The sequence below is a fragment of the Chiloscyllium plagiosum genome, unplaced genomic scaffold, assembly GCF_037043375.1.
Source record: "Chiloscyllium plagiosum isolate Xiang-an unplaced genomic scaffold, Cpla_swu_hap1 HiC_scaffold_42, whole genome shotgun sequence".
NCBI lineage: Eukaryota > Metazoa > Chordata > Chondrichthyes > Orectolobiformes > Hemiscylliidae > Chiloscyllium > Chiloscyllium plagiosum.
In genome coordinates, this window is record NW_028270180.1 from 62,778,713 (window position 1) to 62,798,994 (window position 20,282).

The following is a 20,282-nucleotide window of genomic DNA, read 5'->3' on the forward strand; positions in this document are numbered from 1 at the left end:
TAGTGGGTTTTTTTCCGGTTATGACATGTTTTGACAGAGTAAATGGGTGGAAAATTCCCTCTTTCAAGTAAGTGAACTTCTAGATGTCAGGCATTCAATACCTTTGATAAAACCTTTGAAGGGCAAATAAATGATGAGAACAGAATCGGTGTCACTCCGAGAATCTGTTTTACAAAATATTTGAAAAGGCACATTTGGTGACATACAAGGAATACATTTCACAAGGAGAGCGACAGCGTGTGGCGAGGTAAAGGATAGGGGTGGGGTGTAGTCGGTCGGAAGTTGAGGGGAAACAATGTCTAATTTGGTTGACTTGAAATGTAAAGACATTTCGTGAAGATGTGCAGCTGAATAAGATTCGATTCCAAAACTCTAAATTTTGAAAGCTTTGGCATAATATTTCACTTAAAGCATTGTAAATGGAACTGAGCGGATTTTTTTTATTGCGATGGGAAGATATTACATAATGAATAAGAAGTGACCAGTTGCTTGGAGATCGACTTCGTGTTTTAATCACATGCATTAAAGACGTGAGGACAATCACCATGATGTTTGGTCCATTTAATACTCGGTGAAATCTGCCAAAGTAACGAGCAACAAAACTGGACTTTAACCCTCTGCTTTTCTAAGAAGTATTCTCCTTAAGCTGAAATAAAGTCGGAGCAAATTTGAATACAACATTAATCGTTCCAATGAGATAAATCTAATTCACTTGCGATATTACAATGAACATTGTCAGGTTGCAGCAACATTAAAATGAAACGAACAAACAGCGTTTCTTGTGGTTTAATCCAATTCAGGTTCAGCCATATGAGAAAGGCCGTTGAGCCACAACATTGCCTTTATTTCCCTCTCCATGGCTGCTTCTTCACGTGAGAGAGAAAGTGACTGAAGAAATTATGAGTCAAATGAAGATGAGAATATTTCTCCACCTGTGTTATAACTTCGTAGGGACGCTGTAAGAGCCAGCAGAGATTTACAAACATGTTGCTAACTCTGTATAAAATGGAGTTTCGTGGAATGATTGGTTAGGCTGGGATTATTCTCCTTGAAACAAAGGAGTTGGAGGGGAGCTCTATGTTCACATAATAACAATTATGTTCTCTGTTTGATTCTGACACAGTTCTGACTCAGAATGTATCAATAACAGCTATTCATTCTGACCAGCATGGCAATTTATTAGAATTTGCTGTCTTTATAATTCTGGTGAAAGCAGAAACACATTGGCGTGGATTCGGTACCGCTCTGGAAATTTCTCATCCAAGACTTTCATTGCATGTAACCGTGATGAGGTCACATGTCACCGCTTTAAAAAATGTGCTGAGGAGACCGAGCGATTATGGTGGTGGGTTATTATACTGTTGTGCTCCACATTCACAGATTCGAGTCTCACTCTGGTTACTAACTTCACAAACCGCTCCAGCAGTTTTTCTTTGCATCTCACACTCTGGTATACACTGGATAGAGAATCTTCTTCTTGCCCTTCACTGCACGGGAGATTCACCAGCAATCGATACCACATTAAAGTCGAAATGAAGAGTGAGAGCAGTCACTCTATTCAATTGTGCATTAAATTGTTGTAATAAGAAAGAACGCATTTTTCTTTCTGCCCCACATTCCATCTTGTCTTTCTGTGGAGTTACATCGAAATAAAGAGAAACAGATAACAAGAGATTGGGAGCACAAGTTTATCCATAGGGGTTGTTCATGAGTATTTTAACCAAACACTTCACACAATGATCTGATCAGTATTTCAAACACTCACTCGTAATCGGAACCGCAGAAATCTTCTCCAATAAAACGAACCTTTCATTCTTCCACAAATTTCTGCTGTGTGTGAATCATACAATGATCCATCATCCAGCGTGATCACTGACTTGCCAACTGTATAAGGTCCACCAACGTTCTTCAGCAATCACAGCTTCTGTACACAGCCACTTGTGCTGTGCCCAGTGTCATTTGTTGCACCCAGGGCACCGCACATTTCTTCTTCCTGAGTTTATGAGCCTTGTTCCTGATCTGTCTGATCTATTTCATAAACGTTTCCTATCACTTCAGCCCATCCCCTCACAATTCTGAACTCATGCATAAAATAAGGCGTTCGATCAAATGTTAAATAAAGTGGAATTATGCCCCTCAGCCCATCGCGTCTGCCCCAACATTCAATGAACTCATGGTTGATCTGATAATCTTCAACTCGATTCTGGTTACTTACCTCGACAAAGTTCCATCATCTTTCTGATTAACTATCTGGCAGAGTTTGAAAATACCCAACAACTCAACCTCAACAGTGGGTGCTACAAAAATGCCACAGACTTTTTGGTCTCTGAGCAAAGAAACTACTCATCATTTCTGAAATAAATAGGCAATGCCTAATTCTGTGTTCATGTCGATTGGTGCTCTCCTCACAGCATAGGGCAAGCCACCTGCCTGTATCTACCCTGTCAAGATCCAGTGAATATTGAACCTTTATAATTGTTATTATGTGAATATAGAGCTCCCCTCCAACTCCTTTGTTTCAAGGAGAATAATCCCAGCCTAACCAATCATTCCACGAAACTCCATTTTATACAGAGTTAGCAACATGTTTGTAAATCTCTGCTGGCTCTTACAGCGTCCCTACGAAGTTATAACACAGGTGGAGAAATTTCGGCGAGGAAACGGGTTGAAAGTTCAGGCGCAGCTGGGAATTGGATCTTGAAATCAGAAAGCGATTGAAATTGGATTGATCCACAGAAGGACCAAATGCAGCAATGATAACTCTGACAAATGAGAATCTAATCATATTAGATTGACATTCAATGGCTTCATTGTAACTGAATTCCTCCGTGTAATCGTCCTGGGAGCTAGTATTTAGGAGAACTGGAACCTGACCGCCCATATAAAGAAGTTGACTACAGTAACGTGTCCGTCCGTCGACTTTGTTTTATTAGTAACTCAATTCTCGTCTCTGTGAAGCCTACGTTGTCCGCAACGCACAAATTAGATTTTAACAGAACTCTCTCCATTTGCCTGGGGGGGGGGGGGGGGGGGGGTGCAGCTTCAATAGTACTGAAGGAACAGGACACCTTCCACGACAATGCAGTCACTTAACTGTACATTCTTCAATACCTGAATATTTATTCCCTTAATTGCTAGTGCACCACCTAGAAACCTGGAGTATGTCATGCAGGTTTTGTTGACAGAACCTTCAATGTTCAAAAACTTTACTGACTATGATACAAGGTTGAAGATGCACTGAAACGTCACCTTTTGCAAATTACCCTCCAAGGCACATGCAATATCACTTGGAGAGGAATCAGTGGTAAATTCATTGAGTGATGAAGCGGTCTTGATGGGCAAAGAGTTATACTTCAGCCCTCCATCTTTTATCATACAATTTTTTAAAATGTTAATTATTGCATTGACCAGACTTGTGCTCACTCCTTTGGTTGTTTCCTAAACTGGCGCTTGCTAAAGATCGATTATCATCCTCAACCTGTAGTCAACAATTGAAAATATCCAAAAACCCTCTCGAACAACTGATCTCCCTGTCTAACAATCTTCAGAGATCTGTAAATGTTCACTCCAAGATCGCTTTGTTCTTGTACACCACTCAGAATCCTCACTGTTACTGTTTCAACTCCCCAAATTCATTACCACTTATTGGTCTGGATTCAATTACATTCGCAAATGTTTCCTTTCTTTCTGATTGTTATACCCCTGCGGCCCCTGAAATTATTCATCATCGTCAAATACACAATCAATTGTTATATCTTCTGTAAACTTCTAAACCATGACTCCTACAACTAAGTTTGAATTATTGATCTACGTCAGGAAACAGTGGCACTCCACTGGAAACAGGCATCCAAACATGGTTCATTTTGGATGGGTGAACACCTGCAAGAACAGCAGAAACAGACCCTTGCTGTCATTTGTAAACCTGATGGTGATTCTGCAGGTTGATCGCCAGATTGATTCCTTATCACATATGGGAGTGGTGAATGACCTGTCCACTTTGTGACTGAGCAAGTGAGTTCACACTTCAGCGGGCAATTGAATCCCTTCCTGCAGACCCCGCCCGCATGGACATGCCTTCATTGCTGCGTGGGTAGCCTTGTGTCTGTTTAGTTTGGATAAGCAGTTGCATTTGAGTCCACGCTGATACGACTCCCAATTATCCCCATCATCCATGTATCTTTTTTATCCTTCCTCATTCTCCCACGGAGTGTGACCATCATAGTCTGAACAGCACTTGTTGTTCATCCTTCACTCTCCTTGACCTGAGTCGGAGGGAATTTATGCGTGAACCGTACTATTGTGCGGTCATATTTTGGCAGGTCTCGCCACGGACGGCAGATTTCCCTTTTGAAGGGAAATGAATGAATGGGTTTTCAGCAAATTAAAACGTTTTGTAACTCTTCCTCTGAGCGGCTTTATATTCCAGATTTTATTCATCAAATCTAATTACTACCAGCTGCCATGCTCCATTCACCAAGGGTTGCTGGCCCAAATATCGCCATTACATTTGCAGATGACACGAAGATTGGTGGAGAAGCAGAAAGCAAAGGGATCTGTCAAAGAATGAAGGAGAATATAGATAGATAGGAGAGTTAAGTGGAGTATTGGCAGATGGAGTTGAATCCAGGCAAATGTTAGGTAATGCAATTTGGGATGTCTAATTCTCGAGCAAAATATACAGTAAATGGAAGAGCCTTGTGTAAAGTTGATGAGCAGAACGATCTGGGAGTTCATGTCCTTTGTACCCTGAATGTAGCAGCACAGGTGGATCGAGTGGACAAGAAGCCATATGGCATGCTTGGCTTCACCGGACGGGGCATTGAGTATAAGAGCTGGCAGGTCATGCTAAAATTGTGCAAACTTTTGGTTCAACCGCATTTAGAATTTTGTGTACTGTTCTGGTCACCAACTTACCAAAACGATGTGCACGTTTATGAAAGAGTGCAGAGAAAGTTAATGAGAATGTTGCCTGGTATGGAAGATGCTAGCTCTGAAGAGATGATGGGTAGATAATGTTTGTTTTCATTTAAGAAAAAGAGATTGAGAGGGACCTGATTGACATCTACAAAATCATGAAGGGTATAGCTAGGGTGGACAGAGATAAGCCTTTTTCCCAAGGTGAGGGATTAAATAATGAGATGTCACGCGTTCAAGGTGAGAGGTGAAAAGTTTAAGAGAGGTCGACGTCAGAAGTATTTTACACAGAGGGTGGTAGGTACTTGGATAGTGTTGCCAGCAGAGGTAGTAGAGGCATGCACGGAAGATTCATTTCAGGTGCGTCTGGACAGATGCATGAGTAGTGCAGAAGGATGCAGAAGGATACAGTTTGTTTGGAATTGGGTGATAGGTTTAGACAGTGGATCAGCTCAGGCTTCGACGTCGAAAGGGACTGTTCTTGGGCTGTAGATTTTCTGTGTTCTCTGTTCTTCTGTGTTCACTACACCATCAACTTCATGCTACATTGCTACATCTCAGAGAAGGACATTGTCAATTCCAATTATCACAGAGGGAATGAGAATTTGACATGCGGCTGTGTCGGAATGCAAGTGATGTATGCTGGATTGGAGTGTTTACTGGGAGCAAGAGGTTGATGTGGAGGCGATGTGATCAAAAACAGCTCTTACTGTGAAAGTAACAAAACAGCGCATTGTTAAGGAACATTTCAGAGAATGCTTTCAATTAATCGACCTCTCGCTTAAAGCTCCACCACGCTTCAGCTGAGCCAATCTGTAGTGCGGATTAATGCTGCTGTTGTATCTTAATAATCTAATAAACGGAGACAAATATGCCCTTCCATCCCGCCTTTGACCAGGAACACTCCCAGCTTTGGCATTTCATACGCCTCTGTACCATCATAGAAGAACCATGTCCTCACTTTCAAACCAATCATTCCATTTCGACACCGTGGTTGTGAGATCATTTCTCATGTCGCAGCTTTTACAACATGGAGCATAGATTATTGGAACATCAGGCTCAGGATAAAGGACAATTGGTAGCAGTGAGGAAAAGAAAATTTATTTGTAAATACCTCTTTCTGTGGAATTCTACATCATGTATTTTACTTGCTCATTTGGTTCTATCTAGTCTCTTGTGTGCAGTTCAGCAATTCGCATGATACCCACGGATATGATAGCACTGGAAATGATGCAGGAGAGGTTTACCAGGATATTGTCTGGGTAGAAGAGTTTCAATTATGAAGAGAAATTGGACAGTCTGGAGGTGTTTTTCTTATAGCAGAAGAAATTGAGAGGAGACATGATTTTGATGTATAAATAATCAGGAATATGGATGGCGTAGACTGAAACAAACGTTTCTCTTTGATGGTGAGATCGATCTCGGGGGGAGGGGAGGGTGGCATACACTTAAGGATAGAAGAGGAAAGATTTGAGTGAATGTGCAGACAAACGTTTTGAAACAGCGGTTGGTTGAAATCTGGAACTCAGTGCATGCAAAGGTTGGAGAGTCAGAAATCCTCATAACTTTCAGAAGTATTCAGATGTGAATTTTGTGATGCCAAGACAGACGAGGCTATAGGCCACGTGATTAAAAATAGTGTTAGGATAGTTAAGCAAATGTTAATTTCCAGTAATACCAAATAGGCTTCTTTTTGCATAAAATTCCTGGATGTCGCTGTCGCTGCGTGAGCTCCGGTTCAATTCGCTTCCAGGACATATGCTTGCACATTGGGATGGTTCAGTGGGTGGAATTGCGCCTTTCCGCGCCAGAAACCCGCATTCGATTCCAGACTTGTGTGACTAACTGCGTGGAATTTGAACACTCCTCTCTCTCACCCGTGTGACTTTCCTCTGGCTGTTCTGATTCCTTCCCACAGTGCAAATGTGTGCAATTCAGATCAATGGCAAACAAAATCTAAATGGACTGTAAGTGTTGTAAATCAGAGACAAAAGTCAGAATTGCAGCTCAGGGAAACAGAATGACTATTTCGGGTCAACAGACCCTTCCTCGGAACTGTTTTAAATTCGCAATGTTAACTCTGATTCCTCTCCACTGATGCTGCCTGACTCGCTGAGCTTTTGGAGCAATTTCTATTTTCGTCGGTGGATCATAAATGCGGATTTATAAAGATACAGTGGGCAGTGTGAATCTCTTCCTCGACATAGTGCAGACTCAACTGGCCAAATGGGTTCTGTCTGCACTGTGTCTAATTCCATTAACTTTGTATCTGTAAGTCTTTGTCGTATTTTTAGTCTTTGCTTTTCACATCTCTCCTGTCATGTGAAGTGCAGAGCAGGACAATCGACGTTTCGGGCATAAGCCACCACCAAACTATTACCACCTGACGCCTGGAAGATGAACGCCTCATATTCTGCCTTGGGACCCTGCAACCATACGGGATAAATGTGGATTTCAACAGCTTCCTCATTTCCCCTCCCCCCACATTATTCCAGTCTGAAGCATCAAACTCAGCACCACCCTCTGGGCCCATACATCTCTCCCCCTTTAACATATCACCTCCTCCCCTGCCTCGATCCACCGTACGCTTTCCCAGCTATCTTGCAACAACTCCAAACACCTCCCATTTATCTCCCAGCCCACACCCACAAGACTCATTCCTGATGAAAGACTTATGCCAGAAATGTCGATTCTCCTGCGCCTCGGATGCTGCCTGACCTGCTGTTCTTTTCCAGAACGACACTATCGCCATGTTGAAGATAGACGAGATCAGCTTCGTCTCGTTATCTGAGAACGGAGAAGGCTGAGTGAGGAAGTGATTGAGGTGCACATTAAAGGGATAGATATGTGTGATAGGAATAAACCTCTTATGGGAAGAGTTAACAACTAGGGATCTCCGTCAAACCCAAGTGAGAGGATGTTCAGAGCAGATATAGGAAGAACGTTTTCACTCTGAGAGTGTTGTTTATTTGGAATTCACTGTTTGAATGTGTGGTAAAGCTGTGCGTCTGGAGTATTTAGCCGAATACTTGAGAAGCTAGAGCACACATGGATAAGACTATGTATTGGAAAGTGCGGTGAAGTTAAACAGATGTCCGATGAAAGAACAGAACACTGTACAGAAAATACAGAGCATGAAAGCATGGGAAGGATAAAGCCATGGAAACTACTGGCGATCTGTTACAAGGGGTCTGCAGAATGCTACCTTCGTCAAAGGGTCTCTGGGGCAGGATGGGGCCAGTGTATCCAGATAAGATAAGAATAGTGGAATGCTCCTACACCAATTAGCAGAGTCAGACTGGGCTGAAAGGTTAACATGGCAGGCTGAGATAAAAATAATTTGTAAAGTCAGCCTCGCCTACTCAATATCATCATGGCAATTTCGGACAAGTCGTGACAATACATACTAAGGACATGACCTTAAGTAATTAGTTGATAGTTAAGTCAGCCTGCTTGAGACACTGGTAGACGGAAAAATATGATATTAAGTATCTAATCGGTAGTTAGTAGAATCAGCTTGGCACAGGAAAACATTATGAGAGATGGGGTAGCTAAGTATCTAATCATGACAGGTTAGCCTGGATTGGAAGTTCATTGTAGCACAGATGGCAGTGGAATACATAATAGTGACAGTAGAATACCTAATAGTGACAGTAGAATAATGTTAAGTAGAATTAGGAAAAATATATTGGCAGAAGTAGAACGATAATGGGAACTAACAGTATTGGTTTATTGTATAACTGGAGTGAGGTAATTCTGACTAACACAGTTGGGCATTCTGATTTTCTAAAAAAAATAAAGAAAATGTAAGAAGTGATGGAGTTTAATTCAGATACATGCGAGGTGCTGCACTTTGGGAAAGCAAATCTTAGCAGATATTAAACACTTAATAGTAAGGTCCGAGGGAGTGTTGCTGAACAAAGAGACCTTGGAGTGCAGCTTCATAACTCCTTGAAAGTTGAGTCGCATGTAGATAAGATAGTGAAGAAGGCGTTTGGTATGCTTTCCTTTTTTGTTCAGAGTGTTGAGTACAGGAGTTGGGAGGTCATGTTGCGGCTGTACAGGACATTGGTTCGTCCACTATTGAAATATTGCGTTCAATTCTGGTCTCCTTCCTACCGGAAAGATGTTGTGAAACTTGGAAGGGTTCAGAAAGGTTTACAAGAATGTTTCCAGGGTTGGAGGATTTGAGCTATTGGAAGAGGTTTAACAGGCTGGGGCTGTTTTCACTGGAGCGTGGAAGGCTGAAGGGTGACCTGATAGAGGTTTACAAAATTATGAGAAGCATAGGACATCATAAATAGACAAAGTCTTTCCACTGAGTCGGGGAGTTCAGAACTAGAGGACATAGGTTTAGTTTGAGAGGGGAAAGACAAAAAAACTGCAAATTCAGTGCAGAAATCCACTGTCTCTAAACACATTTCCCTGCCAAACTTGCACAGAAATTTTCGATTGTTTAAGTATCTTTATCCCGTTGTGCGACCGGTTGTTGTGGATGAGCTCGGGAAAGACATTGACGTGTTTGGTCAGCCATGATGATATTTGGATTACCCTCCTCCTGTTCCTCTCTTTCTGTGCTGTTTCTGACAGATGCGTTTCAAAATTAACATGATGAGGGCAATGTGAATCTACACTACGGAATATCAAAGTCCTCCACTTTACACCACCGCTCTCACAGCCAGAACAGACAGCTACTATTGCGGCTTTAGATCAGACAGTGAAGGATTCTCTCAGGCGCTCTGTCAGACTGCATGCTCCTTCACACAGTTTTCCAAATGGGCAAATGGAGCAAGCAGGAGAAAGTGAGGTCTGCAGACGCTGGAGATCAAAGCTGAAACTTTATTGCTGGAACAGCAAAGCAGGTCAGGCAGCATCTAGGGAACAGAAGATTCGACGTTTCGGGCACATGCCCTTCTTCAGGAATGAGCAGAGAGTGTTCAGCAGGAGAAGATAAAAGGTAGGGAGGAGGGACTTGGAGGAGGGACGTTGGAAATGTGATAGGTGGAAAGAGGTCAAGGTGAGGGTGATAGGTCGGAGTAGGGTGGAGGCGGAGAGGTCAAGAAGAAGACTGCAGGTCAGGAAGGCGGTGCGGGCTGGAGGGATTCGGCTGAGACAAGGTGGGGGGAGGGGGGATGAAGAAACTGGTGAAGTCCAAGTTCATCCCCTGTGGTTGGAGGGTTCCCAGTCGGAAGATAAGACGCTCCTCCTCCGACCGTCGCGTTGTTGTGGTTTGGCGGTGGATGAGTCCAATGACCTGCATATCCTCGGTGGAGTGGGAGGGGGAGTTGAAATGCTGTGCTACAGGGTTATTGGGTTGGTTCGTCCGGGTGGCCCAGAGGTGCTCTCTGAATCGCTCCGCAAGTAGGCGGCCTGTCTCCCCAATATAGAGGAGGCCACACCGGCTGCAGCGGATGCAGTAGATAATGTGGGTGGAGGTGCAGGTGAATCTGTGACGGATATGGAAGTTTCCTTTGGGGCCTTGGAGAGAAGTGAGGGGGGAGGTGTGGGCGCAAGTGTTGCACCTCCTGCGGTTGCAAGGGAAGGTGCCGGGAGTGGAGGTTGGGTTGGTGGGGGGTATGGATCTGACAAGGGAGTCGCGGAGGGAGTGGTCTCTACGGAAAGCTGATAGAGGAGGGGAGGGAAATATATCCTTGGTGGTGGGGTCCGTTTGGAGGTGGCGGAAGTGACGGCGGATGATGCGCTGTACATGGAGATTGGTGGGGTGGTAGGTGAGGACCAGTGGGGTTCTGTCCTGGTGGCGGTTGGAAGGGCGGGGCTCAAGGGCGGAGGAGCGGGAAGTGGAGGAGATGCGGTGGAGGGCATCGTCGATCACGTCGGGGGGGAAATTGCGGTCCTTGAAGAAGGAGGCCGTCTGTGTTGTGCGTATTTTGAACTGGTCCTCCTGGGAGCAGATGCGGCGGAGACGAAGGAATTGGGAGAATGGGATGGCGTTTTTACAGGGGGCGGGGTGGGAGGAGGTGTAGTCCAGGTAGCTGTGGGAGTCGGTCGGTTTGTAGTAGATGTCCGTGTTGATTCGGTCGTCTGAGATAGAAACAGAAAGGTCTAGGAAGGGGAGGGAGGAGTCCGAGACTGTCCAGGTGAATTTGAGGTCGGGGTGGAAGGTGTTAGTGTAGTGGATGAACTGTTCAACCTCCTCGTGGGAGCACGAGGTAGCGCCGATACAGTCATCAATGTAGCGGAGGAAAAGATGGGGGGTGGGGCCAGTGTAGTTGCGGAAGATGGATTGTTCCACATACCCTACGAAGAGGCAGGCATAGCTGGGGCCCATGCGGGTGCCCATGGCTACTCCTTTTGTTTGGAGAAAGTGGGAGGATTGGAAAGAAAAGTTGTTCAGGGTGAGGACCAGTTCAGTCAGTCGAAGGAGGGTGTCGGTGGAAGGGCACTGGGTGGTACGGCGGGAAAGGAAGAAGCGGAGTGCTTTGAGTCCTTCGTGATGGGGGATGGAGGTGTACAGGGACTGGATGTCCATGGTGAGGATGGAGGTGTACAGGGACTGGATGTCCATGGTGAAGATGGAGGTGTACAGGGACTGGATGTCCATGGTGAAGGATGGAGGTGTACAGGGACTGGATGTCCATGGTGAGGATGGAGGTGTACAGGGACTGGATGTCCATGGAGCAAGCAAACGTGTGGATATTGGGATTCAGGGACAGGTTTCCAATCTGCTGGGCTGCAGTTCTGGTCACATGAATTTCTGACATGCTGAGACTTTCTGTGAATTCTACCTACTTACGATTTAAACTGTAATTGGATGTTTATTATTAATTATTGCATAACATTACTATATCTTCAATATTCATGGAAACTGTGCATCGTGTTCTTGTGTGTCGGAATGGTGAAGATTATTAATGACTGCAATACGTTTCATGTTACCTGCATGAACTTTCAGAAGGAAGTTGTAGAAGTTTCTTTGATTCTAAATCTGTGCCGATTGAAGCTGATTGAAGGAAAAGCCCAGCGACAGCGGCAAGCTAACGTTGTCTGTAATTAACGCAGGAACCAACAGAAACTCATTTTTCACTGTCGTCGATATTTTCACATCTTTTTGTGTCCCTTTTATATTCTTTTCGTGAACCTGATACTTCAATAATCACAGGTTCATGTCAGTTTTACCTTGTCTGCATTAGCTTTAATTTCAGAATCAGGGAAATGAAGCAGGGTGAGTGACTGAGGTACCAGTGGGGCAGCACATCACCACCAATGATCCAACAGTATTGTGGTTCAGTGGTTAGTACTGCTGCCTCAATAGGGTCCAAAGTTCGATTTCAGCCTCGGTGGACTGTCTGTGAAGAGTTTGCACATTCTCCCCGTGTCTGCGTGGGTTTTCTCCGGGTGTTCCAGTTTCGTCCCACAGTCCAAAGATTGCGCAGGTCAGGTGAGTTGGTCATTTCAAATTGCCCATAGTGCATTTGTCAGAGGGGAAATGGTTCTGGTTGAGTTACTGTTCGGAGGGTTGGCGTGGACTTTTGGGTCCGAAGGGTCTGTTTCCATACTGTAGGGAATCTAATAATCACAGCAAAAGTAGAGCAGTTGAGTTAAAGTTCCCAAAGTACGTGTAGGTCACGTGACAGGTTCGCTTTCTGCAGCTCCAGTCGCGCACTTGGTCAGCGCTGATTACTTAAAAGTGAATAACTTGCCAACGTTGTAAGTTCAATGCTTATCTAAAGATACTGTTACTGACATTGACCGGGGATTATTGAAGTATCAGACTGAAGCGCAGTTGAACACAATGTTTAGTAAAGTAGCATTTATTTGAAAATTTCATTTTCTGACGTGGGAAAATGTTTTGTCTTTGTTAAACATGCCAATTATTAACAGAAAATCTGCAAATATCCCCCACGTGAATATCCATCTGTGGACAGAGAAACAGAGGTGAAGTTTTAGCTTGATGACCTTCCTCAAATCGCTGACCCAGCACTGGATTACATCCTGGGAATGTCTATATAAATCGTTTCATATCATTCAATTTCCTGCAAGCTGCACAGCTCATTCAAACAATAGAAAGTATTGGCTTTATCTCTTTGTGGGGTTTGACTGTCGTTAGTAAACCTGGTAAAGGATCTGGGCAAGTAGTTTTGCTTTTGGGAGGAAAAAAGGGTCAAACTGGAATAAGGTTGTGTCTTGACGCAGGATTTTTCAAGCGGAGATAAAAGAGTATTAAATGGACTGACTCCCCTTTCGTTTGATTATGACCAAATGTTCAAGACAACAGATGGCAATGATAATGACGTTTTAAATCGACAAGCCAAATCTTGCTCACTAGAGGCAGCACAGTGTTACAGATCAGGAGAGCGGGGAGAAGATGATTCTTGTGGAAACCTGAGACACTGAGAAAATTGATCCCACGCTGTTGGTCTCACTTTTCTCATAAACCAGTTAGTCAGCGGACTGAGCTAACAGACTTCCATTTAATGCAGAGCTAAACCAAACAGCTCAGTGCATTTACATTATATAATATTTCATGTTGAATGAGTTGCTGCACCTTCCAACTCCACCAGCACTTCTTATACTTTACACTTTCATTGCAGGTGTTATGCAATTTCTTTCTTATGAATGTTAACCAATTCGAGAATTTTAACATTTTGCATCCCCATCCAGGCAGCACAGAATCACTGTCACTGTTGAATTCTCCCTGTGTCTGCGTGGGTTTCCTCCGGTTGCTACACTTTCCTCCCACAGTCCAAACATGTGCAGGTCAAGTGAATTGCCCGTAGTGTTAGGGGCAGAGGTGATTGTAGCGGAATGGGTCTGGATGGATAGCGTTTCGACGGGTCGGTGTGAACTTGTTGGGCCGAAGAGCCCGTTTCCAAACTGTAAGTAATCTAGTCTAATCTAATCCAATCTAATTCACTCCTTGTCTGACTGCGCTCGCTTTTCAAATATTCTTGAATCAGCTCCTAAAATGATTCTATTTCTGAAAATTCATCTCCGAATTCAATAACTCTCAGAATAAAAAATGCCTACTCCAAGCTTCTTTATCGTGCCCTGATGGGTTGAAGTTCTAACGTCTAATTTCCACACACCTAAACGAGGAAATTTCCCTCGTATTTACTCTTAACAACCTCACATCAGCTGGATAACTTCTTTTCAGAAACAACGAAGTCTTCTCCTGATTTCTCCCGCATTATTCCTTATTCAATGCCACCATTCCATTAAACCGCCTCCTTTGATTTCTAGTGGCTTTATCGCCCAGTACACCTCATTTTCATCGTTTCTAACGACATGGTATCATGGCCGTGTCATTCCTAATGTCTTTATAGTCCAGTAAACACTGCCTGTGTCTTTCATCATGTCTTTATATCCCGGTATATTTCAACCTGAGAAAGGATACTGGGTCCAATTCAATGCATGAAAACTCACCACTAAGCTATGCAATCTTATTACCGACACAGGAAAGGTGGAAGCAATTTCAATTACAGCTGAATGGATTGGTTACAACAGAATCAGGTCAAATCCAAGTCACAAAGGTGACTGTTGTTGTTATAGTTATTTCTTCTCTGCGTGTGCTGAAGTAACACAGTGAGGGATCAATTACTATTGCCAGACATACATAAGGGGGTGGGTATCAAATGCTGAAGTTGTGAGATCAGAGCAGTTTTTATTGACGTAGACCATTCACTGTTCGAATCTCAGTCTTAGGAATTAGATAGAGCGATTTTGAACGAAATCTGAGCAGGAACGTTTACCGCATGACGTAACACCAAATTGTGTGGTTACTTTGTTGGTTACCTCATTTGTGTGTTTTGCTTCATTGGGGATTTTGAAGTTATCCCCTCTATACAAATGTTCTGTGCTTTTGCACTATTATACAAAAGATGCAGGACAATAACACTGAAAACTGTTTCAGTCTACTTGCACAGATATTGACCCCTGGAAACAGCACTATGCACTCTCCTCAAGTCTGGAAAATAATTTGCTGCATTCCCGCTCTTTTTGGTCTTTTTATTACATCGGTTTCTGTTCTTCATGGATTCCGATTCAGGAGATCTTGTCACTGAGTCATTTCTTTGTATGTGTTCAGATCATGTGAGCAGAATATCACAGTCCATAACCCAGAAGTCAGACCATACTCAGGGAACCGTACTCTGCTCTAGATCATTTCATGAACACCAGGGAGAAATATCTATGCTCTTCAAAATTTACTAACCTGTTCTTCAGAAGCAAGATAAACAGTTCCAAGTTTCTGCTTTTGTTGTCACACGGACCAAAGTTGTAAATGCTGGAACCAGTTGAGACTGTCCGCTTTCCCACATTCGTTTTCTCCCCAGTAAGTGTTAACTTGATGGTCTGAATCGGATTCTTCTAAAAAGAAGAATATTCTTATCCATTGATTTCTGGTTTATGGGCCCACTAGGCTCCCACTGGGCCTCTGTGCATTGCAGTGATGACAGCAGTTTCCAGCACACTTCAGCTTTTTTTGTAGCAAGTACCTTCGAGGGTGACATGAAAAGATGTTCACTGTGACTGTGTGATACTGTACTAATGGAGACAGCTCTATCAATGGAGGCAGCTCAGTCCGCTGGGATGGGATAATTTCTGCAGTGTGACCTGCCGATCAGATACAGTGCACTTTATCATTCAGATCATACAAAGTGAGACCCTTCGAAAAGGCCAATTGGTCACTCGTACCTGTGTCAGCTCGGGAGTTACAAAGTATGGGTTAAAGCGGAAACACTGGGGATTTGTTCAGATTTCAAGTGTTTACGTGAGGCAGGAAGCAAAAAAAGATACACTGTGAAGCGATTGGGACATGACTACAGGAGCAGCAAATAGTTTGTACAGCTCAGAGGAGAGCTTTGAAGTATTGAATTCTGATTGATGGGCCGATCATGCTTTCACTTGACCACGCTGATGCAGAAGATACTATGTCAGTGTCTCTCTGAATTGTGAGGTCGTAGGCAAATACAACCGTTACACTGCTATAAATTCCTTTTTTCCAATGTGACGACAATCTCTATGTAAAATAGCTTAAATATTTAATCCTTTTTCATAAATAATTCCATTCCATCTCATTGTGTTCCATTGTCTTCTTTCCACGTTACCTGTTATTGTGTCTGAACTGAAGTTGATTTGCTCCTTCTGCTTGTCTTTTACAGTCTGGGTGATATGATGCAGTTGTACTGATTCAAGTTCTGACAGAATTTTCCACTTCACTTCAGTCCGTCCTAACTTCAGTATCTGATACTATTCCCGTTGTCTGGGTGTTAAGTGGTCGAATCAGATCCAGCCTACCCTCACCCAAAATAAACGCAAAACTCAGTCACATTATGATCACTGCAATCCAGGGGCATCTTCACTCCGAGGTCATTGATTATTCCTAGGAGAAAGTTAGGACTGAAGATCAGAGTCGAAAGTGTGGTGCAGGGAAAGCACAACAGGTCAGGCAGCATCCGAGGAGCAGGAGAATCCACGTTTCAGGCATAGCCCTTCAAAAGAAATAAGGTTTATGAGTCGGAACTGAGAGATAAATGGTGGGGGTGTTGGGTTGGGGGGAGATAGTTGGGAAAGTGGTAGTTGGATGAAGATGAGGGAGAAGATGATAGTTCAGAAGGAGCAGTGATGGAATGGGTCCAGAGGGGGGTGCCAAGTTTGAGGCTTGGGACTTGGGGCAAGGGAAATGAGGAAACTGTTCAAATCCACACTTATCCCGTGACGTGACAGAGTTGCAGGGCGGAATATACGGCGTTCGTCCTCCAGGTATTGGGTGGTTATGGTTTGGCACTGAAGGTGGCCCAGGACTGCACGTCTTTGACGGAGTAGGAAGGGGAGTTGAAGTGTTCAGTCACGGGATGGTGAAGTTGGTGGGTGCGGAGTCCCAAAGATGTTCTCTGAAATGATCTGCAAGAAGGTGTCCTGTCTCGCTAATGTAGAGGAGACCACACTGGGTTCAACGGATGCAGTAGATGACATTGGAATTTGTACAGGTGAATTTCTAACTGATGTGGAAGGATACCTTGGGGCCTTAGATGGAGATAAGTGGAGTGGTGTGGGCGTTGCTTTTACCCTTCCTGCGGTGGCAGGGAAAGATGCCAGTAGTGGCGTGTGGGTTTATTGGGGTTTGTAGACCAGACGAGGTGCTCGTGGAGGGAATGGCCTTTTCAGATAAGGGTATGGATGGAAATATACACCTGATAGTGGGGTCTGCATGGAGATTGCAGAAGTGGTGGAGTCTGATGTGTTTTATGCTGAGTTTGATGGGGTGGAAGTTGAGGACCATGGGAATCTGTCCTTGTTGCGGGAGGGGTGGGATTTGAGGGTGATGGTGAATTAAGTGGAGGGAAAGGTGAACCACGTGGGAAGGAGACCAACTGGGACATTCTGAGGTGGAGTTGGTCATCCTGGGAAAAGATGTGTTTGGAGGCGGAGGAATTGGGAATAAGTAATGGCGTTTTTACACGAGGTGGCGTGGGAGGAGATGTAGAATTGGTAGCTGTGGGAGTCGATGGGCTTGTAGTATATGTCTGTCATTAGTCATTCGCTGGAGACGGTGATGGACAGGTCCAACAAGTGGAAGGAAGTTGCCAAGGAATTCCAGGTGAATTTGACGTCGGGGTGAAAGGTATTGGTAACGTTTGTGAAATGTTCAACCTCCTCGTGGGAGCAGGAAGTGGGGCCAATGAATTCATCAATGTAGCGGAGGAACAAGTGGAGAGAGGTGCCAGTGTAACTGCGAAAGACGGACAATTCCACATATCTGACAAACAGGCAGGCATATGTAGGTCACATGCAGGTGCCCATGGCTACCCCTTTGGGTTGGAAGAAGTGGGGGGATTGGACAGAAACGTTGTTGAGGGTGAGGAACAGTTTAGCCAGGTGGATGAGGGTGTGGGTGGAAGGGTACTAATTGGGATGGGGTGAGATGAAGACACAGGGGGCTTGGAGACTTTCGTCATGGCAGATGGATGTGCAGAGGGACTGGATGCCCAAGGTGAAGATGACGCGTTGTGGACCCGGGAAATAAAAGTCCTGGAGGATATGAAGTGCATCGGTGGTGTCACAAACGTAGGCGAGGATTTCCTGGACTGAGGAGAAAGGAAAGTGTTGAGGTAGGAAGAGATGAGTCGGGTCTGACAGGGGCAGGCTGAGACAGCAGGTCTTCGGAAGCAGGTAGAATCAGGCAGTGCGGGGTTCATGGACAATGGGGTTGGAGACTGTGAATGGGAGATTCCCCAGACATGATGAGGCTGTGTTGGTCTGGGAGATTAGGTTACGTGCTTGCACGCCTGTGCGACGGGGTGGCCGAGAGGTTAAGGCGATGGACTACTAATCCAATATGCTCTGCATGCGTGGGTTCGAATCCCACTCTTGTCGCTGTTTTTGGATGATTACACCTGTCTTATTGAAATTGGAACTCCAATGGTCAGTTTATATGCATCGACGATATTATAAAACCTCAAACAATAATTTGAGCCTGTTGTCTAACTGCATTGAAATGTAGACTGAAATGGGATAATGAAAAGTAACGCGATTTTCTTTTCCAAGTCAAGTTGCTGTGAACTTTTATCATATGAAAGAGATCCAGGAAAACCAAATAACGACAGATGCGAAGTGCATGTTTAATGCAATGGTTCTTAATGAGTGTTTTGTCATATGAAATCTGGAGCAGTTGGGTGGACGTGATTCATCTTGGGAGGAAGAGCGCAGAGAGACAGCACAAAATAATAGCGATATTTCAAAAGTGCAGGGGGTGGGTGTAGCGGCACAGAAAACTGGCTGTGAATGCACAGTAGAGAATTACCGATGTGGGTGCCGTGCATGGGCACAGACAGACTTACACATTGTTCTCGCCCTATCCCCCTTGCTCTCGCCATTGATAAAAGCTGGACATAAGACACAGATAAACACAAGATGTGGGAAGCAAACTCCCTCTCGTTATGCACACACTGGATGCATCACATTGAACAATGAACAACGGGAGAAGTCAGCATGTTAACTGCAGGAAACGAACGTAAACTGTGGATCAATAACGACAGATTAATGCAGCATAAAAATGAAAAATGATTTAAAGTGTCTTTAAATGCATGTCATTAACAGACATTTCGTACTAATATCCAACATGCCTTTCGTGGGAAATCATGTCTCACAAACTTGATTGAGTTTTTCGAAGAAGTAACAAAGAAGATTGATGAAGGCAGAGAAGTAGATGTGATCTACATGGACTTCATGCAGGACTGATTAGTAAGGTTAGATCTCATGGAACAAAGGGACGCCAACCATTTAGAAACAGAACTGGCTCAAAGGTAGACGGCTGAGGGTGGCAGTGGAGGGTTGTTTTTCAGACTGGAGGCCTGTGACCAGTGGAGTGCCACAAGGATCGGTGCTGGGTCCTCGACTTTTGGTCATTTACCTAATTGATTTGGATATCAGCATAAGAGGTACAGTTAGTAAGTTTCGAGATGACACCAGAATTGGAGGTGTAGTGGACAACGAAGAGGGTTACCTCAGATTAAAACAGGATCTGGACCAGATCGGCCAATGGGTTAAGAATTGGCAGATGGAGTTTAATTCGGATAAATGCGTGGTGCTGCATTTTGGGAAAGCAAATCTTAGCAGGACATATACAAATAATAATAATGGCCTGGGAGTGTTGCTGAAGAAAGAGACCTTGGAGTGCTGGTTCATAGCTCCTTGAAAGTGGAGTCGCAGGTAGATAGGATAGTGAAGAAGGCGTTTTGAATGCTTTCCTTTATTGGTCACAGTACCGAGTACAGAAGTTGGGAGGTCATGCGGCGGCTGTACAGGACATGGGTTAGGTCACTCTTGGAATATTGCGTGCAATTCTGGTCACCTTCCTATCGGAAAGATGTTGTGAAACTTGAAAGGGTTCAGAAAAGATGTACAAGGAGGTTGCCAGAGTTAGAGGATTTGAGTTACAGGGAGAGGCTGAACAGGCTAGGGCTGTTTTCCCTGGAGTGTCAGAGGCTGAGGGGTGACCTTATAGAGGTTTACAAAATTATGAGGGGCATGGATAGGATAGGATAAATAGACAAAGTCTTTTCTTTGGGGTCAGGGAGTCCAGAACTAGAGGGCACAGGTTTAGTTTGAGAGGGGAAAGATATGAAAAAGAGTCCTGAGGGACAACTTTTTTCACACAGAGGGTGGTACGTGAATGGAATGAGCTACCAGAGGAAGTGGTGGAGGCTGGTACAATTGCAACATGTAAGAAGCATTTGGATGGGTATATGAATAGGATGGGTTTGGAGGAATATGGGCCGGGTGCTGGCAGGTGGGACTAGATTGGGTTGGGATATCTGGTCGGCATGGATGGGTTGGACCGAAGGGTCTGTTTCCATGCTTTACGTCTCTATGATTCTATGACTCTATAACTCACTCATTCTGTATATAAA

The 20,282-nt window shown here is 44.2% G+C and overlaps 1 non-coding gene across 1 annotated transcript; it reads left to right on the forward strand.

The window, feature by feature from the left end:
- Positions 1-18,164: 18,164 nt before the first annotated feature.
- trnas-acu (transfer RNA serine (anticodon ACU)) lies at positions 18,165-18,246 on the forward strand. The gene has a single exon. It is a non-coding gene; the product is annotated as a tRNA-Ser (tRNA).
- The last annotated feature ends 2,036 nt before the right edge of the window (positions 18,247-20,282 follow it).